Raw genomic sequence first — 15,190 nt, 5'->3', positions numbered from 1 at the left:
TCTCCCTTCTGCATTGCCCTAACATGCTCCCTTTGAATTTCTCCCCCTCCCAGCCACACAGCACTTATTTATATATATGAATTGATTACAGATATCTGGCTCCCTTCCTTCTAGATTGTAAGCTTACTATGGACAAGGAATATGTCTTATTTTATCACTCTTCCAAGTTCTTAGTACAGTGCTCTGCATGCAGTAAGCTTTCAATAAATATGACTGAGTGAATGAATATCCTTGAACTGGTTTACATCATGAAAAACGGGGTGGGGTGGGGGTTTCTTCCCCATGGCTTTAAGGAATTCATTCAACGATTTTTTTTTCTCTCCCTCTCTCTTCCCCATCCCCTGCCTACCCCAGACTTTGGTCTTCTATTACCAACCTACTTACTGTGCTTTGCTATTAGAAAAGTCTGTGCACTTGCATTGGTAGGCCCCAATACTCAACAGTTCTGCACATACACTCTTGTACTGTTTCTTCCCCTACTTGTAAGTTATTTTAATGGTGTCTCCCTACTAGCTAATGTCCTTAAAGGCAAAATGGTGCCTACTTACTCTATTGTACTCTCCCAAGAGCTTGGTACAGTGCTCTACACACAGTAAACATTCAATAAGCACCACTGATGGATAGATTTAAGATACGAGAGTAAGGCACAGTGAGGAGTTTGACTTATAGAAGCAAAGTGTAGGAAGAAAGGGTGTAGTGTGGAAAAGTGAGGATAAGGAAGGAGTGCAATTTGAGGCCCTCTCATGGGCCTCTAAGCCAGAAATTTGATTAAGTACCTCATACCACTTACTGATGTTTACAGCTCATCCAATATCCTGAGGTAATTTTGGCAGATTATATTTAAAGACTGTTGGAAAATGTGCAGCTGACACATATGACCCATTACGTGAAATGTTTACTGAGTTAGTCTATGATTTGTATTTACCTTGGAAGAAAATGATTAATCTGATTTTCTAAAATTTCTATACTTAAACTAGTACTGCTAAAATCTTCAGAGATTATTCCATTTATAACATGCATAGTTTCTATTTTTCCAAATGAATAATGTAAAGAACTCCAAAAACTGCCTTAAGATTTGGAGAAAACATTTCAGCAATATTTGCAGTTGCTCATTTACCGTTCATTCGAGCAACCCATTTAAATGCCAGTAAGAGTCAACATTGGAGATGCATTTTTAACTTCAAATGTTTCAACCATCCATTTGCTATTGACATATAGCCTATGAGGCAGCAGTGAGATTCCTTGAAGAATTTCACATACCCCTGAAGAAAACCTGCGTGGAGATTCTGGCTTTTCTTTGCCATCCCTTAAGGCTGAAAACAAGTAGACCACCAGTGCAAGTAGAAAAAGAATACATAATGAGAAACTTAATGGCAAGAGAAAATGGAAACATCTCCTTCTAAAATGCATGAGTTACTGAACTGATTTAAGCCTGACCCTACTCCCTTTAACCACCACTCCTTTTTCATAAATAATTCAATAGAAGATACCTTGGAGGAAAACCAGCCATTAATGCAGTTGTTTCCAGTGTTTTCTGCTCTCCTGTTGGGGGAGCAACTAAACTTCTCACTTCTTGTATTTTAGCACAAAAGGTTCAAAAGGTAGAAGTGATATTACAATAAAGCATTGGAACTTGATCATAGTAGTGATGTTATTTGGTAACTGTGATGTAAAATGAATCAATGGTATTTGAGAGGTTTCTGTGCAGAGCACACCACCATGTTTTGGGGAGAGTAAAGGTGAGTTTATAGGTATTTTTCTTACCCTCAAAGCGTTTTCACAGTGCTGGACAGATTAGACCAAGGATCTGTCCCACATGGGAATCTTCAATGGTGGTAAGAAAAAAAAAAAAGATAAAACCATAACAATGAAAGATAAAACAGTAAATTTGCAGGTTAGTTTAACTGCTGATTCTTCGAATATCATTTATAAAGTGAATATATTTATATGCACAGATAAGTGATGGGTAGATACAAGTAAATTCATTCTTTCAATCGTATTGGGTTGGACACAACTCTGTCTTACATGGGGCTCACTGTCTTAAACTCCATTTTACAGATGAGATCACTGAGGCACAGAGAAGTGAAGTGGCTTGCCCGAGGTTACGATCAACACATGGAGGAGGCAGGATTAGAACCAGGATCCTTATGACTTCCAGGTCCACGCTCTATCCATTAGGTCATGCTGCTTCTCAACCCTCTAAGTCTCCAAAGTTCCACTGATCACATTTGGTTGACCTTTGGGAAAAAATATCTAGTTCATTGATTTACGTTAGAATTATTTCCGATAGCTTGTTCCAGTGACAAGATTAATCAGTTTCTATACAGACCATGACATCCTACATTTTCAATAAACCAGAAGAGACTATACATGATCCATTTTCATTTGGAGACTTAATAGCTGAGCACCTTTCTCTGGGAATTGTATCTTTTTTTATTTCTTCCAACATTGCTACCTTATCTCAAGTCCAAGTTCAATTTAATGAGATGCCCATGTTAGGTGACAGAGAGAGTATGTGTTTAGTTGTCGGGAATCAGCTTCTGCAATTTAGCCCCAGGACAGTTTGTTCTTATACTTCTGCCAAGGCCACAGCCTTCCTGCACAGTTGAGTAAATGTCATCATGCCACGGAACAATGACACTGCCATTTTGTCTAGAGACCCTTTTCCAACGCCTCTGTGTTCAGTCAGTTTTTAAATGCATTCGGTGCCCAGGCTTCCCATCACTTCCCTGAGAAAAAAAAATACAGCATCTTGGCTTCTGGATGGTGTGTACCCTAGAGAGCCTGTAGACTGGGAACTGGCCATCTGCATCAGTGATATATTTGCTTCTAAGGCGATTCAAGGTATTGACAGGACGTTGTAAAGTTTCAAATGTCAAGGGCCCTTGGATGGCTTAGAGAGACTGCTCCTTTCCATATGTGCCGATCAACCTCACACACTTAAAACACTCCTGGAGACAGTGCCTGCTCCAAGGGCCCCAACACTGCCATCTTCCCCTAAATGATGTTCCACTTGGCAATTGCCGCGGCAGGCTGGGAGGGACAAGTACCAGTGGACTGGATTTCTGGGAAGAGGAAGCAATCTGTTTTTTTGAACTTTGGTCTTCGTGTTCCAAACATTAATTACTGCTTATTTTATTTAATGTTTCTAGTCACTAGGCTAATTTTTGACAGGAGTGCTGAAAAGCCTTGATTATACAGGGTGTAATTGGAAATATTTGAAAAGCTTAGTAAATATATTTGTGTATTTCACCACTGAAACTAGACTCATTTCACGGGAATCTCGATCCTCTCTGCACTAGGGTTGCCTCCCGCAGCAGCCTTCCACAGAGGAAAGTCGCTTCCTCTAGTATGCATTGGTGGGGCATTTGCTCCATTCGTCCATTTTTTTTAATTGGTCTGCAATGGGATATGGAGTCTGCCTGGACATTCCCTGTCCACAACGAGCTCACAGTCTAGAGAGGAAAGCTCTAGACTATAGAAGGAGAACTAACTCTAGGCAGAGATGCATGGGGATTGGGAGAAAGAATTACAGATCAGAAAGCCGGCTGCATGAAGTGATATCTCCCCTCTCTAGATTGTGAGCTGGTTGTGAGGAGGGATTGTCGCTCTTTATTGCTGTATTTTGCTTTCCCAAGTGCTTAGTACAGTGCTCTGCACACAGTAAGCACTTAATAAATATGACAGAATGAATGACAGTGCAGCATGTGGACAATGCCTTTAATTTTATCCCAATTCAATAGTATTCATTAAATACCTACTGTGAGCACAGCATTGAACTAAAATTTAGGAAAGCACAAGGGAGGAAAGAGATATTTATGGGACAAACAAAACAACTGTTACTAGGAATGGTTAGAATTTAACTGTGTAAAGCAATATGCCAAAAATTGGAGGTGATGAGTATGTGAGTGCAGCGTGGCTCAGAGGAAAGAGCTCAGGCTTGGGAGTCAGAGGTAATGGGTTCAAATCCCACCTCTGCCACTTTTCAGCTGTGTGACTTTGGGCAAGTCACTTAACTGAGGCCCCGAGAAGTTCCCTCATCTGTAAAATGGAGATTCAGACTGTGACCTCATGTGGTACAACCTGATTACTTTGTATCTACCCCAGCACTTAGAACAGTGCTCAGCTTATAGTAAGCGTTTAACAAAAAATTATTATTATTATTATTATTATTAAGTGGTGAGGCAATGCAATGATACAGAGGTGATTCAGGCCATGATCTGGGGGGGAAAAAATGGATCTGGAGGGGAAGGAATTTCTGAAGAGCTTTGACGATGAGAGAGAAAACGAGGGGCAAATTCAGAGGCAGAGTTGTAGGCAGGAAGTGCAAGCCAAGAGTCAGAGATGGAAGAGTCAAGAAGGAGATATGGGAAGATATGCAAACTCGGTGTGGGCAGGGAATGTGTCCATTTAGTGTTGCACTGTACTCTCCCAAGCAGTCTGCACACAATAAGCCCTAATTAAATATGGAAAGATGTCTCCCCCTCTAGACTGTCAGCTTGTTGTGGCAGGGAATGTGTCTGTTTGTTGTATTGTACTCTCCCAAGTGCTCAGTACTGTGCTCCTCAGACAGTAAGCACTCAAATACAGTGAACGAAGAATAGCTTGTGGAGAATGAAGAGTGTGAATGGGGGAGGATGTTAGGAAAAAAAGAATGAATAAAAGGGAGGGAGTTGATAGCATGTCTAAGTACCAATGGATTGGGTTTCTGCTTGATGGAGAAAAATGGGTTTTAGGGATGTGGAAAGAACCTTATCTCATATGGTGAGCACCATATGGAATGTTATCAGAGGTAATTAAGCTCCAACTATTCCATTAGTTACCAAAATGATTAATACCTAGTAAGTACTTCATAATTATGATTAAGAAAACAAGGTCTTCGAAAGATGTTGCCTACAGTAGAATGAAGTATGGTTTAGGAACATTTAAAAAAAATTAGATTCTTACAGTACTCTAGCCAGGAAAATACAAAACCTAGATGTTCTCCCAGCTTGCCTGTTAAGGACCAGACAATCTCTCTTGCCAAATTCCTCTCCCCATTCTTTGTTCTTTGCAGTCCTGAGCCTTCTATGACCTAACATGAAACCATCAGAGTTTTTGACCTGGGCTCATGTCCTGGAAGAACACATCCCTCCGCACATCCTATCCGTTACCAAGACCTGCCGGTTTCACCTTTACAATATCGCAAGATCCGCCCTTTCCTCTCCACCCAAACAGCTACCTTGCTGCTACGGGCTCTCGTTATATCCCGGCTAGACTACTGTGTCAGCCTTCTCTCTAATCTCCCTTTCTCCACCCTCACCCCGCTCCAGTATATTCTTCACTCCGCTGCCCGGCTCATCTTCCCACAGAAACGATCTGGGCATGTCACTCCCCTTCTTAAACAACTCCAGTGGTTGCCTATCAACCTCTGCTCCAAACAAAAACTCCTCACTCTAGGCTTCAAGGCTCTCCATCACCTTGCCCCTTCCTACCTCTCCTCCCTTCTCTCTTTCTACCGCCCACCCCGCACGCTCCGCTCCTCTGCCGCCCACCTCCTCACCGTCCCTTGGTCTCACCTATCCCGCCGTCGACCCCTGGGCCACGTCCTCCCGCGGTCCTGGAACGCCCTCCCTCCTCACCTCCGCCAAACTGATTCTCTTCCCTTTTTCAAATCCCTACTTAAAACTCACCTCCTCCAAGAGGCCTTCCCAGACTGAGCTCCCCTTCTCCCTCTACTCCCTCTACCACTCCCCCTTCACCTCTCCGCAGCTTAACCTTCTTTTCCCCCCATTTCCCTCTGCTCCTCCCCCTCTCCCTTCCCATCCCCTCAGCACTGTACTCGTCTGCTCAACTGTATATATTTTCATTACCCTATTTATTTTGTTAATGAAATGTACATCGCCTTGATTCTATTTAGTTGCCCTTGTTTTTACGAGATGCTCTTCCCCTTGACTCTATTTATTTCCATTGTTCTTGTCTGTCTGTCTCCCCCGATTAGACTGTAAGCCCGTCAAACGGCAGGGACTGTCTCTATCTGTTGCCGACTTGTTCATTCCAAGCGCTTAGTACAGTGCTCTGCACATAGTAAGCGCTCAATAAATACTGAATGAATGAATGAATCCCTCAAATTGCATTATGGTTCCCATGTCACTTATCCCCAAATAGCTACACTGTAAAGTAAGTACCTCATAAAAGGAAATTTTTAGTCCTGATCTCACTCCCTTCCTAATATCCCTTTTAGCATGCTAGTGCCCTCAAATATCAGAAATTCCTCCTTATTCCAGAATGAATTAGCAACATTCCCTATCACAAGGAGCATTAGCGTTCCTTTAGAACTGGAGAACAAATTCTCCCAGTACAGTAACACAGCTCCAAATGTCTTGAAACAAGATCCAGCCTGACCTTAATTAAGCAAACTTCCAGAAGCTGGTGAATCTATTACCAGCCCTCCTTTTGACTCTCCTGGAACTGAGGACTCAGGTGGAAACCCCGCGAAGGCATGAAAAAGACATCCAAATGTAGAAATTCCAGTTAACCACCAGCCCTGTTGGCATTTCTAAGGTTTTACTTTTAAAAGCTACTTAATTTGCCTCCATCATGAAAAACCATTTTATGAAGTCACTCAGCACAAATCTCAAAAAGTTGCCTTAAGCCGTAACAGCAGTCACAGTCTTTCACCTCTCCCAGAACAGGGGTTTGTTTTGAGGCATTATAAATAGCGATTTTTTTTTTATTTTTGCTATAATCTTAGGAGGAAACACTGTCATTATGATAAAATTAGATTATGCAGCCTGAACCTAAAACATGTTAATTTCCAAAGCAAATGAAAGAGGCAATGGGAAGGTGTCAAGTCAAGACTTCATCTGTTGTAAATGAGATAAGTGTTGAAAATTTACTGAATTGAATAAGAATGAGAAGATCAATTTATACTGCTGTTCTAAATAAATGTATTTCTAATCTACAAGTAATCAACAGGAGCGGTTAGAATCTGGTCTTAATGTTTAAAGGAGCCATATTTAATGAAGGCAAGAGGTCATCTTTAGCAATCTAGAATTAGGAAGATAATTAAGGCAGTTGACTGATGCCTCTGCTTCCATGCTTCACCCAGTACATGGTTTAAAATATATGTTTAATTTTCAGTCAGGTAGAAGCCCATCTCATGATCGCTCTCAAACTAGAACTACCACTGATCCTCCTCCCATCTCCAACTGCACTTTCTCCTTCCCTCTGCTCTACTGCCCTCCCTGTCCCATAGCACTCGTGTATATGTATATATTATTCTATTCATTTTATTAACGACTTATAGATATCTATAATTCTATTTATTTGTTTTGATGCTATTGGTGGCTGTTTGCTTGTTTTGTTATCTGACTCCCCCTTCTAGGCTGTTAGCTCATTGTTGGGTAGGGATTGTCTATCTGTTGCCAAATTGATTGCACTTTACAAGTGGTTAGTACAGTACTTTGCACACAGTAAGTGCTTAATAAATATGATTGAACACCACACAAAGCATGCACAGTAAGGCATGTCCAGATGATAGCAAATGCAGCCTGAATCCTATTTTTTTTTCTCACTCTGCCTTTCTTAAAAAGAATGTATACATATATTATACAATATATATATTGTATATATATATATATATATATATATATACACACATTAAGGCTATTTTAGGAAGGCAACTTTAATACTGTATAGAAAAAAGTCACATCCACTGATCCCTTCTGAAAATGCCATCCAATTACAAGTAACAAACTAGTCTATTGCTTCAATTTATACAGTGATTTACTTTTGCTTAAAAAGATCTGTCAGAATCAAAAGTGAGGCACATAACTTCCATGTTTTTCCAAGATGAGTTAAATCACAAACTTTTCACAGTAGAACAATCTAAGTGACATGACAGATATATGTATGCAATTGTGAATTGGATGCTTAGGAAATTCCTATTTCCTAAAGATAGTTGATAGGGAACCCCAATGCTAAGGTAATGTCTACACTGCAAGATATGAAATGTATAAGCTGTTTGACAATAGATAGTGTTGAAATAGTTGAGTACTATAGTAAAAGTTTTCTTTAGTGCTGGATTTTGCAAGAGTATTATTTCTACATTATAGGAGAAGTGAAGACAGGAAATAGGATAATTATATATCTAAGTGTATCAATTCATATCCTGGATACTTGGAAACAGACAACACAAGTGAATTGCATGGACCAGCTCTTGAAAAACAAACCTTAGAGAGGAGAGAACACTGTGTTCATGCAATTTCTAACAGGGAAGCAATGCAGAAGCAATTGGACAGCCAGTGAAAGTCCAAAAATGAAAATGATAGACTAAAGATACAAAGTAGCACTTTGAATGCTGAGTTGGTTGCTACTCTAAGGTCTAGTTCTGGCTCTGGCTCTTGCCAGCCAAAAACCTTTGGCAAGCCATTTATGTTCCCCAAATCTGTTTCCTCATTTATAAGAGGATAAAATCCCTGTTCTCCCTTCCTCAGACTGAGCTCTATGTTGGATAGACTCTGTGATTGACCTACTTATCTCGTACCTACTCAAAGGCCAAATGGCATCACAAGCAAAAAGTCTTAGTTCCTAAAGGGTGCTTTCCTTATGAAATAGTCACCTCAATATTCAAGCATCAGGAAAGTGACCTGCCAATAGCTGATATTCTATTAACTGCAAATTTAAAATTGCCATCTTTAATAAATAACATAGCTGGTAATTTTAAGCAAATCTCAGCAGTGCTGCCATTATATTGAAATTTCTTTACACCAATATTAGCATCTGTGCCAATTAGAATATTTCTTCCACAAATCTAAATTTGGGTACATTATAACAAGAAAATTGTAAGTTTAAGATTTTAAAAATTAAATGTGTGATTTTTTTTACTTTGATGGGGGTGTTAGGAAATATGGTATTTTTATGGTTGCATAAAATATTAACTATGTAGCATCTTTTTACGTTATGATGTTGAAAATTTCATTATAAGATCATTACACAAGAACAGCTAACTTAAGTTTTACTACCCAAATTTGGATACCATCCAAAATGATTATCCTTCTTGAATCAACAGCTTTAAAAATCAGTCCTCCAAATACTTTCTCATTTTTAATTTAGTCAAAAGTATGAGATGCTATGAAATGCAGTTGTCCATGTTCTATTCTTCCAGACATAAAGCGGTTTCTCTTGAAGAAAAGACTGCAAAAATAGAATCCACCTATTCAACAATCTTCCACTAAACCAAAGAACAGAACTTACTTTCTAATATTGGCTTGAATCTACAGTACCACCTTTAGATAAAATAATCTGACTGAATATATACAACTTGAAATTTGAATTAAACACAATTAGTGATTCAAAACTAGAAACACTAGTGTAGAGAAGCAGGATTGCCTAATGGATAGGACACAGGGCTAGGAGTCAGAAGGATATGGGTTTTAAGCCCAGGTCTGGCTCTTGTCTTTTTTGTGACCTTGGGCAAGTCCCTTAACTTCTCTGTGCTTCAGTTACCTCATCTGTAAAATGGGGATTAAAACTGAGCTTCATGTGGAACAGGATACTCTGTATCTGCCCCAGGGCTTAGAATAGTGCCTGCCACATAAGTAAGAATTTAATATCAAAAAAAACCCAAAAAACCCAACTTCCTACAAAAGCAACAACAACAAAAAACCCCCACATACTACCAAAGCAACATGGTCTAGTAGAAAAAACATGGTCTGGTAGTCAGAGCACCTCGTTCTAATATCAGCTGTGCTACCTATCTGCCCTGTGATTTTGGGAAAGTCACTTTATTTCTCAGTGCTTCTGTTACCTCATCTGTTGGGAATAAGATTGTGAGCCATATGTCAGACAAGGCTGATTATCTTGTATTTTATCCAACCTGATTATCTTGCATCTACCACAGCATTTGCTACATATTATATCTATAATTACATATCTACATATATATTTATCTACAAATAAAGTATTTTATATATTTATAGATACACAAACTATTCAAGTGGTCTATATTATAAACATCATATTACTATTACTACATTAGATTACTAATGCTTAATAGTATAATAAAGTCACATGGTCTTGCATTAATGATAGATTTTACCTTAGGTGATGGACTGAATTCCACTGTCAGGTGGCCTATTTGAAGGAACATGCACTTTAATGGAAATATATGCCACATTTTTTATTACTCTAGTAAAAGTGTAGTGCTTTTTCTGGGTTTTTTTTGATTATCATTGCAGCTACATGGAGGGATTATTAGAGAATTTTAAGAGTGAGGAATCTACAAAGTCACCTTTTTTTTAAATCTACATAGTCCCAGGATATTCCAGGGAAACTCAAAAAGCAGCTGATTGAACACAAGTTCTTTCTGTCTCACCAGAAGTAGGAGGACCAGATTTTTTCCTTCTCATGCAAAGGGTTACTGAGAAGATCACCTTTTGTAAATTTCATTAGAAGGTATGGTTTAGTTCACGAAACCCACTTTGCCACCCAAATTACTTGAATTGGTCATGTACATTGTCTGAGTTCACTATTAATCAACTAGCTCTCTGCCTGAACTATTTAGAACTTTGTTATTTAACTATTCATTAGGAATGGCTTTGCCCTTTACTTCTGCTTCTCTTCACTAATTTGATCAGATAATTTAGAAAGTCTGGTGAAGCACATAAATTATTTGTATTGTTAGTTTTACTAAAAATTGATGACTCCTCCCAAGAGGGTTCATATTCAGGGGATTTAAATAAAGACTGTTCAAAGATTTAAGAAATGAAGACCAAATTCAATCACTGTCTTTCTGTCCCCTTGCTCCAACATTTCAGCTGTGAAGCAATTCATTCTAGAAGGAAAAAGATGTTCTATAAAATTCCCACTGGCTGGAAAGTTACTTAGGTTATTAGGCAAGGTCAATAGAAATCTGTATATATCACTTTTCCTGTGAACAGTTCAATGTCATCAACAATGGAAGCAAGCATCAGGATCCCTTCCCAGTCAGCTAAGTGCCATTATTGTCTGGGCATTTAGGACAAGTTAAATCTGAAGGGAAGATTTAGCAATCAATCAGTAATACTGCTGAGGAAAGATAGTGAACCCCGATATTTCATGCAGAGAAAAAAAAAGGGGGAAAAATTCTGTTTCTCCTCTCTACCCTCAACCCACCATTCCGTCAATTATCAGGAAAGTCAGGAAAATTTATCACAGCTGTGAAAGGCAAACATATGTTCAGAGTTTTCTTTCTTCAGCAAATTTAGGTTAAAATGGACTTAAGGGTAGGACAAGGGTCAGATTTTACACAGTGTTGTGGAGAACAAGCTCATTTAAATATTATCATTTTTTGAATTTATCTTCCCCTCTTGTGAGCTTTTTTTTTTTTGGAAGAGATATTGAATTTATTTTGTTGAACTAGAATGTGCTAAGTGCTTACTATACAAAAAGCAGGGTGGCATGGTTGAAAGAACAGGATGGAGTCAGAAAACATGGGTTCTAATTCCGATCCACCATGTCTTCTGTGTGACCTTGGACATCTCAATTCTATGCCTTAATTCATTTGTTTTACAAAAACAAGAAAACCTTAAAAAGATATTTGAACACTTACTATGTGAAAAGCACTCTGATAAGTCCTTGAAAGAGTACAATATAGAGTTGTTAGACATGTTCCCTGCCAAAGAGTTTATAGTCTAGATGGGGATTAAATTCCTGTCCTCTCTCCTTAGACTTTGTGCTCCATATGGGGCAGGGACTGCCTCTGATCTCACTGAATTGCATTTACCTCAGCCCTTAGAACGTAAGCGCTTAAATATTTTTATATTATTACTGTGAAATGTACTGACATACTCCCTCTCTCATATGGGGCTTACAATATATAAGAGGGAGAGAGAGAAAACAATTTAACCCCAATTTACAGGTGAGGGAACTGATGCATGAGAGGCATGTTAATTTGCCCAAGGTGATATAGAAAGCTAGGAGCAGAGCTAGGAGTAGAACCCAAGTCCGAGAACCCAACCCTGTGCCCTCTCCACAAGTCACCCTTGCAGTATATCTCAGGGATTCTATGTCTGCATTTTGTTTAAAAAATGTGTAAATTCCATTAAACATATGTCTTTTCTGTCCTTCAGCAGGGTCTCCGTATTTCAGCATTGTAAGCTTTTTATATTTGGGGAAAAATGGTGTTTCCTTATTGAGCTATTTTGTCTCCCTACTGCTATGAGAGAAGGAAGAATGAAGCTCTTCTATTAGGCACTTAAGTCCACAAAAGCACAATGATAAGAATAGTATTTGTAATGTATTTACTATGTGCCAAGCTCAGTACTAAATGCTGGGGCTCCAGGTTTATTCATTCAGTGGCATTTACTGAGTGCAAAGCACTATACTACACCCTTGGGAGACTACAGTATAAACAGAAATATTCTTGCCCACCATCAGCTCGAAGTCTAGAGGGGGAGGATGAGGAGGAAGAGTAGGTATGTAATCTTCATTTACAGATGAGGAAACAGATACAGAGAAGTGACTTGCCCAAAGCCATACAGCTTGTAAGTAGCAGAGATGGGATTAGAATCCAGTTCTCTTGATTAAGTGGTCAGTACTTTTTCCAGGAGGCAACTCTGGTTAGTCTCTCAACCATGCACATTAAAGTGTCACTCCCCATTTACCTCCTTCTGCACTGCTCTGGCTCTGCTGCCTAAGAAAGTACTATCTAGCTTGTCATGAAGCCAAGGAGTACTTAAAGCTATATAAATGTACTTATATTCTGCTATTTCCCCTATTTGCAAACTATTTCAATGTCTCTGAGACCACCTTTATAATTCTATAGGGTTGGATTTTCTCAAGCATTTAGTACAGGGCTCTGCATACATGAGGTGCTCAATAAATACCACTGATTGATTGATGGTAACTCTAGCTTCCTAAGAGCATCCTTGCTTTGCTTTGGGGAAATGATTCCTAAACAGACAGGTTGATAATGATCTTCTCCTAAGAGAGGTCTGCTGAGAAAGGGCAAAGACGAGGGCATAAGCCTGCCACTTTCCTATTTTAAAGTGGGTAAGAAACTTATGCCAACTCTGTTTTGTCCCTTCCCAAGTGCACAGTTCAGTTTCCTGTACAAAGTATTCAATAATTTTCACTGATTGAAGTAGAGACTCAGCTTTTGCAAATATGGGATCCAGATATCAGGGAAAACAAAGGTGATTTAAAACAGAACCTGCTTTATCATAGTACTTATCTTTTAGATCAGCCTAAAACTGTATGACTTTCTCATTAATCCTTACAATATTCATGAGCGAGAAAGGACAAATCTTCCTACTAAATCCTCTAGATGGGAAAAATAATGCCAAGGGGAATTAAACGCACTTGTCCAGAGCAGAGATGGTCATTGGCTAAAGGAACTCAGATAATCCCCCACCACCTTCCCACTTATATTGTTATTGAAATTGAAACAGTCCCAACTATCTTATTAGCAGGAACAGCTTTACGTGAAATGAAGTGGCTGAAAAGAAATAATGTCACCCTAGTCAATCCCCATGAAGCTTGAGGAAAAATCCTAAGAGCATTTTCAAAATTCCCTCTGAAACCCATCTGCCGCCATCCCGCTCTATTAAAATAAGACAGCTTCCCAGGAGACCTTGTGATTTGCCTTTATATCCAAGATCCCATAGTCCACTCCCATGTCTAGGTGAAGCCAGAAAAAAATACTCTCACCCACAAGTAGAGGGAACAGTGACATATTGCTCAATGCCCATTGCAAGGGAGTGGGATGTTTAAAATAGGCATCAAGAAAGTTTGCATTTTTAGGGTCCTTTAACCCAAGAGGTGAAAATGTGCTCTCCTATGGAGTATAAGCTTAGCATAGACTTTAGCCTTAACTACCAAGAGGGGTCAAACCAGAGAACCATGTCATGGGTACATTCTCAACAAATACTCAACCACTTACTCTCATCCCATCAATGCTATTAAGCACTGTGTGCCAGGCACTGTACTTAACACTAAGGTAGGTACACAATAATCAAGGTGGGCACTATCTCTCTCCCACATAGGGTTCACAGCCTGTCTTCATTTTGCAGATGAAGTATAGGTACCAAGAAGTTAACTGACTTACCCAAGGTAACACAGCAGACCACTACCAGAGGCAGTATTAGAACACAAGTCCTCCAACTACCAGGCCTTTTCCACTACCCCATGCTGCTTCTGGTTAAAGCAGTTCCTGGCGCTGCTTACATAGGCCTAAATATCTGACAATAAGATCCCAAAACCCTCAGGTCTTACCTTTTCAGGTAAAGGAGAAAGTTTGAAAATCAACCAAGCAAACTTCAATTCTTCCATTCCTTAGGTCACACCTTAACCCTCACATAAGCACCCCCAGGCAGCAGAGGAATCATGCAGTGTCCAGCCATTCACCCTTCCTCCCAAAGTTGACTAAACACAGCTGAGAAAGTCACTTTCTCCTCCACCCTCATCCTCTCTCTAGGACGAAGAAACAACTCCAACCCCTTCTCAACAAAGACACTAAATTTCAAGTCCTAACTGGATTCTAAATAGAAAAAAAGTAGAAGGAATTTTTAACCAGTAAAAAATAAATTCCTATTCAAGAACAGTTCCACCTACACCCCTTCCATCAAGTCACTTTCTACTTTTCTGCAAGTACCTTGATACATCAGATCTAGTTTTTTCACCCCCTCATGAGGAATCCCAGACTTCAGACACACTCCTTCTCCCACAGTTCTCAGATGCCTACATAAAACAATTATTAACTGGCATGATCACTTACCCAACTCAGAGGTAGGAACTTCACTCCTCAGAGATCCTAAAGTCAAGACTCATAACATTTCTCTTCCACCCCCTGTACCAACTGACTCTAACTTAAAAAAGAAAAAAAAAAAAAAAACCAAGCAGCTTTTTAACCAGAATCAATAGCCACCTCCCCCCCCCCCCCTTTTTTTTTTCCAGTTCCACCCTGTGATTGGCTGTGTTTCCAAAGGAATCAACAGTTAAGCATCTGCTCTTAATCCAATTAGCCATCCCTCAGTGAAAAGGCCACCAGGTGTGAGGCTCCGCCAGTTCTAACAACTTTTAAAATCCCCTTCATCTCATCTCTAGGTTAACTTAAATAACTGACACAGCTAGGAAAATGTTCTCACCATCATCTCCAAAATGAATGTTACATAAGAGTGTATCCTTAGATAAAGGCTGCTTCACTTCTTGGGCCTTCAGTGAAGTTTCA

The 15,190-nt window shown here is 39.5% G+C and overlaps 1 long non-coding RNA gene across 1 annotated transcript in view; it reads right to left on the bottom strand.

Annotated features, from left to right (window-relative positions):
• LOC103171170 overlaps positions 1–14,814 on the bottom strand; it is a 387,560-nt gene extending 372,746 nt beyond the window's left edge. The window contains exon 1 of the long non-coding RNA XR_003766031.2: positions 14,738–14,814. This is a non-coding gene — a long non-coding RNA (uncharacterized LOC103171170). The remainder of the gene's footprint in view (positions 1–14,737) is intronic.
• Positions 14,815–15,190: the final 376 nt, after the last annotated feature.

This window comes from Ornithorhynchus anatinus, chromosome 18 (assembly GCF_004115215.2).
Source record: "Ornithorhynchus anatinus isolate Pmale09 chromosome 18, mOrnAna1.pri.v4, whole genome shotgun sequence".
Classification (NCBI taxonomy): Eukaryota; Metazoa; Chordata; class Mammalia; order Monotremata; family Ornithorhynchidae; genus Ornithorhynchus; species Ornithorhynchus anatinus.
Note: the sequence above shows the minus strand (reverse complement) of the source record. Positions and strands in the feature narration are given on the sequence as shown.